Source organism: Euleptes europaea, chromosome 1 (genome assembly GCF_029931775.1).
Source record: "Euleptes europaea isolate rEulEur1 chromosome 1, rEulEur1.hap1, whole genome shotgun sequence".
NCBI classification, from domain to species: Eukaryota; Metazoa; Chordata; class Lepidosauria; order Squamata; family Sphaerodactylidae; genus Euleptes; species Euleptes europaea.
This window is the reverse complement of record NC_079312.1, coordinates 60255858-60263051: the sequence shown is the minus strand read 5'-3', so window position 1 is coordinate 60263051 and position 7194 is coordinate 60255858.

Sequence of the window (7194 nt, the reverse complement as noted above, 5' to 3'; positions counted from 1 at the left end):
GCATACACTCAACTGACTGCATAAGATTGGCTACTACTTGCCAAAAGCAAACAAGCAAGTTTCATGTACAAGTCATATTGTTCACAAACTTACTTGGATAAATGGTTGGGACTTGTGGTCTACACAGCTGTGTATAGCTTATTGTAAGAAGGTCCTATTTTGTAATTTCTGTACCATTTAATGTGTCATGCAAATACTTATGCTATGTTTCAGTTTCTTTCTGGTGGTTCCAGACCTAATGCATTGGTATTTGAATGTCCCATTTTTTTCAATTGTACTGACTCACTATGTGTAATCTGTCTTTTGAGTCCCTGTGAGAAAGGTAGACTATAAATAACATAAATAAAAAAATAAATTTGAAAAATAGAATATCTGTCGCTTTTGGAGCACTAAAGTCCATACAAGAACAGTAAAGCACTTTGGAGCTGATTTCCCTCTCCTTCACTTTATTCCCAACAAACAAAATAGCCATCAAGATTACAGTCTCAATGTTCTTGTCATTTTTGTGCAGATATGTGCCTAGTCCAAAGGAATTTATGCATAATTTCTACCATGTGGCTATTTCCATTCATGTCAGTAGAGGAAGCCAATCCATTCTTTCTAACCTCCAATGAAAGTAATTAAGATAGTTGCAGGGGGGGGGAGGAAGCACACATCAGAATCCCTAGTTAATCTAATTTGGATTTGAACTGCTGTTTTAAAAACATCTTAAAACACAATCAAAGAATTCTGAAAGTTCTTCTAGGATGACTTTCAATACCTGTGACAGAGAGCTTAAGCAATCTAGTTTTGCCTCTGATGTTTAGTTCTGGTAGCCATTGGCACCTCATCTATTTCCTTATACCTGGGCAGGTGGGGACCTGCAACAGTCACATGTAAAGGAAATATGGCTCTATGAATACCTTTCTTATTTAATTCAAGCAGTGTTTCAAACAGATACATATCTTTCTTTTATACTGAGTGATATATTTCAAGCATTTAATAAGGTTGTATGGGAGAGGTCTGAATGATGAAAGGGAAAAACAAAGTGAGTTAGCTTAGATGTAAACATTGTGAATGCAGCAGAAGGATGGTGCTTGGAGGATTGCCAACCAAAATTATTGTTGTGAGGAGCAGTCAATGAGCTCCTAAATTATTGTGTTTGGTGAAAACATCAGCGGTGCCTTGGACTCATTCTAGGACTCGGGTAGCTAGTCCCATGTGGGCTTGAACTGTGTGTATGAAATACCTATCTCTGCAACAAAGGGTCCCCAACTTTTGAGCCTGAGGGCACATTTGGAATTCTGACATAGCGTGATGGGCACAGCCACAAAATGGCTGCCGCATCTTACCTATGGTTACGCAGTTAAGATCTTTGTGTTGTGGTGGTAGCTGCTGCCAAAGCAACATTTTTAAACATCTACATGGCCAATCAGACGCCTTGCTGGGCAAAAGCCCCATCTAGTCCTACCCACTTTCTAAACCCTTGCTGGGCACCCTGTTGCGGACCCCTGCTCTACAATCCTACCTGCCTTAGTATATATGGTTGGTTTTTATATGGCATCTGCTTGAGAATTACTGCTGTGCTTTGAGTTACAGCTGTATGGCTAGTTGGGTGTGTTGATAGAGGAATGCTCCTGAGAGTTGGAGGTACAAGTTCTAATCCAGTCTATTCAAATCAGTTTTGCTGCTGATTGGGTTGTTGCTGGCCAAAAGGTGAGCAGCAGCAATACACTGGTATTGGGCTTTGAGATGAAACCCTGCCAGTTTATGCAAAGAACGCGTGTTCTCTTCCTTGACTATTTGTGCTAAATGCCCTTTCCCTAGAGTTCCCATCACTAAAATCTCCCCATGTGTGTTCTGAGCATGCTCAGTATGAGGTCAGAGAGATGTAGCTTCATGCCCTGTCATCTGCTATATAGGTGTCCTAGATGGATTGGCTGCTGCCTTAGGGGAACTGTGGGAATCATTTTCAGTCTTCATGAGTTCTACGGGGATTTTTCCAGCTATACCAGTGATGTGAGCGGGAAGTAGGCTGGAGGGGCTTACAGTACCAACTAAACCCCACTCCTCCTCTGACATGCTACTGATACCAGAAAATAGGCTTCATTAAAGTAACTACAGACCTAAGTCTTGCTGAGATAAACCATATCATACAAAGTTGATGAAACATACACTTGACAATAAACCACAAAAGACCAGACGTGTTTTGGCCACTTGGGCCGTCTTCAGTGGCCACAAATATGCAAACATAAAACCCACATCCCAATGTTCTACATTATAATATATTTTTAGAAATCTGACCAGGTGGTTGTTCACTTTCTATTGTGTGTACAAACCATGGATCTCATATTTCAGTTGTAGTGTAGACACAGAAATATTGCAGTGTTTTATATATCCTGGTACAAGTTTTACAATGTTTGTAGGATGTGGTGTCATCAACCAGAAAGCTTTCAAAGTGTAGCTCTGCTTAGGCTTGTACTATAAGTATCTTCGACAGCAGAAATGAACAACATCCCACTAGAAATTTGGTGAACCATCAGGAAGCAACAATCTTATGATCCTAACACGCACAGAACCCTGCTTAATCATGGTTTTTTGAAGTCGAGAGACATTATATCCCTTGTGGGGTAGAGACTTTATCACTTCACGTAATTGTTTCTTTGCCTCTTACAGCTGTCAACATTCTCTATAAAATGATTATTTCACTATGATCTAATTCATATTTATCCTGTAGTCTAACCCTATGAACGTTTATTCAAAACTAAGTCATGCACTGTTCAGGGGAATCTGCATTCGATCAGAGTCTTTAAACAAGCCCGATTCTAGTTTTTAGGTGTCTCATCAACAAAGTTTTGCCATCTAGATAGGCAGGAAGGCACAAATTGTGGTTTAGAGGCAAGGCAATTAGTAGGTGAGAAATGCTTCCAATATACATTCCAGGAACTAACAACTTGGAAGTCTGGAAAGCTGAACCTTTGACCCTAGACAAGTTTCTCATTCAAGAATGGGAGTTTTATAGTTATGATCCTGGTGACATATCCCATAGTTTGTCAGAGTTGTCAATTCCTGCTTTTAGTATTCCATTGGATGCTGTATTTGAACATAACCTTCAGCATATCTAACTCTTTCATATTTTAATTATTTTACATGTCCCTGGCTTCAAAGTAAAAAATAAATAAACATTACACGACAAAATTAAACACCATCTTCAGATGCTCTGAAATGCTGCTGAATTTAGGGTTTCAAATTCAGTTTCTCTTTCTTTACAATAGCCTGTTGTTGTTGGGTAAAAATGAGTACCTTTCACTTGGAGCATATTCAAAAGTCATGGCTATCAGTGTAATGAGTTCTGCAGATGGTTTTAGTTGCCATTCTCCCTCCTTGCTTCAAGCTAAAAACTTCTGCTTCTTCGGCAGCTGCTCCCATATGGGGGGGGGGGAGAAAGAGAGAGATGCAGAGTATGACGATTCCGCTACGGAAATGAGCAAAATCTCAAAAACAGCAAACAGTAAAACAAGCAGTTTTGCAGGCTGATCAGAAGTTTCTCACCAGGTCCTTCTATCACTCAAGAACGAGGGGAGGGGGAAAACTCCGGAGATTTTGGCAGACATACATTACACTCAAACCTCACACGTCTGGCACTGGTAGAAAAGAATGCCATAAATCCCTCCCTGCAGGGAATGCCACTTTCCAGCTCTCTTGACTGTAAAAGTGATTGTGAGATGAAGGAAATGTAGGTTGCAGCCTTAATCTCACTTACCCTAGATAATTTCGAATGATTCCAGTGGGATTTACTAACAAAAAATGTTTTTCAAATTTGGCTTTAGACTGTTATCAGAAAGCCACTTTCTTCAAGTGTACCTTTTGTTGAAATCAGTAACAACAACTCTTAAGTAAATGTGTTGAGGAGTCATGGAATAGTACTAAATGGTCTTAAGCTCCTGATGTTTAGAATTCAGCCTATTTTACAGTGTTTTTCCACAATTCCTATCTTTAAGTAGGAAGAAAGAGGAATGACTTAATTTTTTAAAGAAACCCTGTACTGTAAAATCTTTTATCAAAAGTGGTTAATTCTTTCTGCTTTCTGGCTGTGCTGAATCCAGCTAGAGATGCAACAAAATGTAACATCACTTTTTTTTAAGGTATTTTCTACCTATGAACAAACATTGTTAGAAACATTGTGCAAAAGTCTTCCTTGGAATTGTTGCAATTAAATCTTTAACCCTAACCTTTCAATAGTAATTGAAAAAGTAGACAAATCTTCATGGATGTACATATTATTTGTACATGCAGTTTGTTAAAAAACAAGGAGGGCAAGCAACCCATCTGACTAGGGTTGTGTAGTGCCCAGATATAAGGGCTGGTATAGAACACTATACCCTGACCTGGATGGCCCAGGCTAGCCTGATCTCGTCAGATCTCAGAAGCTAAGCAGGGTCAGCCCTGGTTAGTATTTGGATAGGAGACCACCAAGGAATACCAGGGTTGCTGTGCAGGGGAAGGCACTGGCAAACCACCTCTGTTAGTCTCTTGCCATGAAAACCCCAAAAGGGGTCGCCATAAGTCGGCTGCGACTTGAAGGCACTTTACACACACACATAGAACACTATGTGCTCATATGCACACATATGGAAGCTTTGGGGAGGTTGGCATCCGGGGGCCATGAACCAACAAACCATACTCTTTGCCTGGTACTGCCTCTCACCATAATGAGAGAAAGCTGTCTTTGAATTAGCTCACAGTTCCTCTTACCTCTATCCTTAGGAATATAGTTTCTGTTTCCTAGTTCCAAGATCAAGCACTTGCTTAGTTACACCTTCGGGCAATATCTATAGGCTATGCTAATTAACATGGAGTAGACACCTAACCTGTATTGGTGCTTTTGTGTATCAATCTTCTTGCATGCGGCTATGGGCCTGCCCCGTTCTAATGCAAAAGTGATGCTCACTTTCCTTTGTTCTTGGGGGGGGGGTAACCCTGTGCCTTATCTGTGGTTAACTCACCCCAGCTCTGTGTTTAGCTAAATAAAGAACTGTTGCTTTTAACTTAACCTCCTCCTTGTTGTCTATCATTAGACTCTATAAGACAACCAGGCACTTCAGTTGCCAGGTCCCTCTTCGCCACTGGCAGGAGGTTTTTGGGGCAGAGCCTGAGGAGGGTGAGGTTTGGGGAGGGGAAGGACTTCAATGCCATAGAGTCCGATTGCCAAAGCAGCCATTTTCTCCAGGTGAACTGCTTTCTATCGGCTGGAGTTCAGTTGTAATAGCAGGAGATCTCCAGCTTGTACCTTGAGATTGGCAACCCTACTTCTGACAGAGGTAAGAGTTGTCACAGTGTCACTTCTCAATGTTTTTAAATTATGTTTTTCTGTCCCCATGGAGGCCATAGTGTGGAAGGGTTTATAAACAAGTGTACCCAAGAGTCAGATGTATGGTGAGCTGTTTCCGTATTCTTGGTAAATTCATGACTGGTATCTTTAGAAGTGAACATAATAATATTTTCAATTAAAAAGAATTATTGGTAGTATACACACACACATACATATATACATACATACAACATCTACTATAGCTTGTTCAAAATATCCTTCAAATGGGTTAAGTGGGGGGGGTCTGTACTTTAATTTATGGCAGCTGTGCCTTTGAGCGAGCATGAGGAGCTGTGCCCTTGGCTGAATCACTCAGTAGTGTGTGAGAGCCAATTTAAACTGTATTGGCAATCAGTCGCCAAAACCCTACTGTGAAGTTCAGCAGATGGCTTTGACTTTCGAAGCCCATAGCTCAGTGAGTGCACAGAGGACATGCTTTGCATACGTAAGGTCCCAGGTTCAATTCAAGTCCAACTGAAAAAATAGCAGCACTGAGGAATATTTCTTCCTGAAACCTTCACTAGGTAATACTGAACTGGAGGTACCAAAGGTCTAACCCAGTATATGGCAGCCATATTTGCTCAGCTGTTTCGGTTTGTTTTAATACAGCTCAAAGCCATAGGTTTCATTAGCTGAAATTTCTGTGTGAATTAGTCCTATCAATTTTCAGTGAATAATTTAGCATTCAGTGAATACTATAGCCTGTTTTCAGATAATACTATAGCATGTTTTCAAAGAGGCTGGTATGTCAGCTCAATGTTGTTTGTTGGTCTCTTGTCCCCAATGTTTAAAAAAAATGTTAAACTAGTTTATGAAAGAAAAAAAAGACTGTAAATCTACACAGTGCCACAAGGGGGGGAAGTGACACAGAAAAATTAAAATTTTAAAGTTTGATTCACTGTTGCATGTGTAATAGGGAGACTGACATAACTTGAAATGATGAGCAAATTCAGTAAGAGATCATTGTGTTCAAACCATTTTCTTCATAGTGAAACCTTTATGCCTTTGGGGAGGAGGTTAGGTTGGGAAAAGAGCCCAAGTAATAGGGTTAAACCCCCTTCTTTGCACAGTATCCCTGATCCAAATCCCTCCCCCCAAGCTGCTTTTAAATAAAACTGAAAGACACCAAGACATCCAGTCATGGATATCCTTTATTTTGTGTAAATCTGGCTCCACAACCAGCAGAAGAGGGGAAAAAAACTGTTTCAGCCCTTGGAGTCATACCATAGCTACTAACATCTTCTTGTCCATGTGCAGGGGAAATTTTTGAATCATGTAAGCCACCAATTGCAATTTGAAATATTATAGGCCAGAATTAGATTGTAGTAAAGAGAAGAATGTGCAAGACTTGTTGGAGGGGGGGAATCCCATCCTTTTAATCCCTCCTGCTCCCTTGCTGGGCCACCAACTTGCTGGCCAGCCTAGCTGCCTGGCTCACGTAAGGGGTGGGGGCAGATCCAGTTCTCAATCCTCCTCCCTCTGACCTGCAGTGCCACCATATCCACCAGCCTAGCTCCTGTGGAGGCAGCTCTAGCTCTTCCCTCCTCCCACCTGCCTGACACATGTCGTAGTGGAAGCTTTCTGTGTGTGTGTGTCTCCCCCCATCCCATCCTCCTCCTGCTCATCCACCTCCTCCTGCTCCTCCACTTACCCCACAGCAACTCAAAGAGGAAGTTCCTCTCTTTGGGGGTCCCCAAGGTCTGTAGAAGAGTACCCCCTATCTGAATGTGGCCAGATTCTTTGGGTTTTTTCTGTCCGCGTTAGGGCCAGGTTCAAAATATGATGTTGCTTGCCCTTTGTGAGAACTCATGTTTAATTTTGCAGTTCACTTGATCACTGTCTCT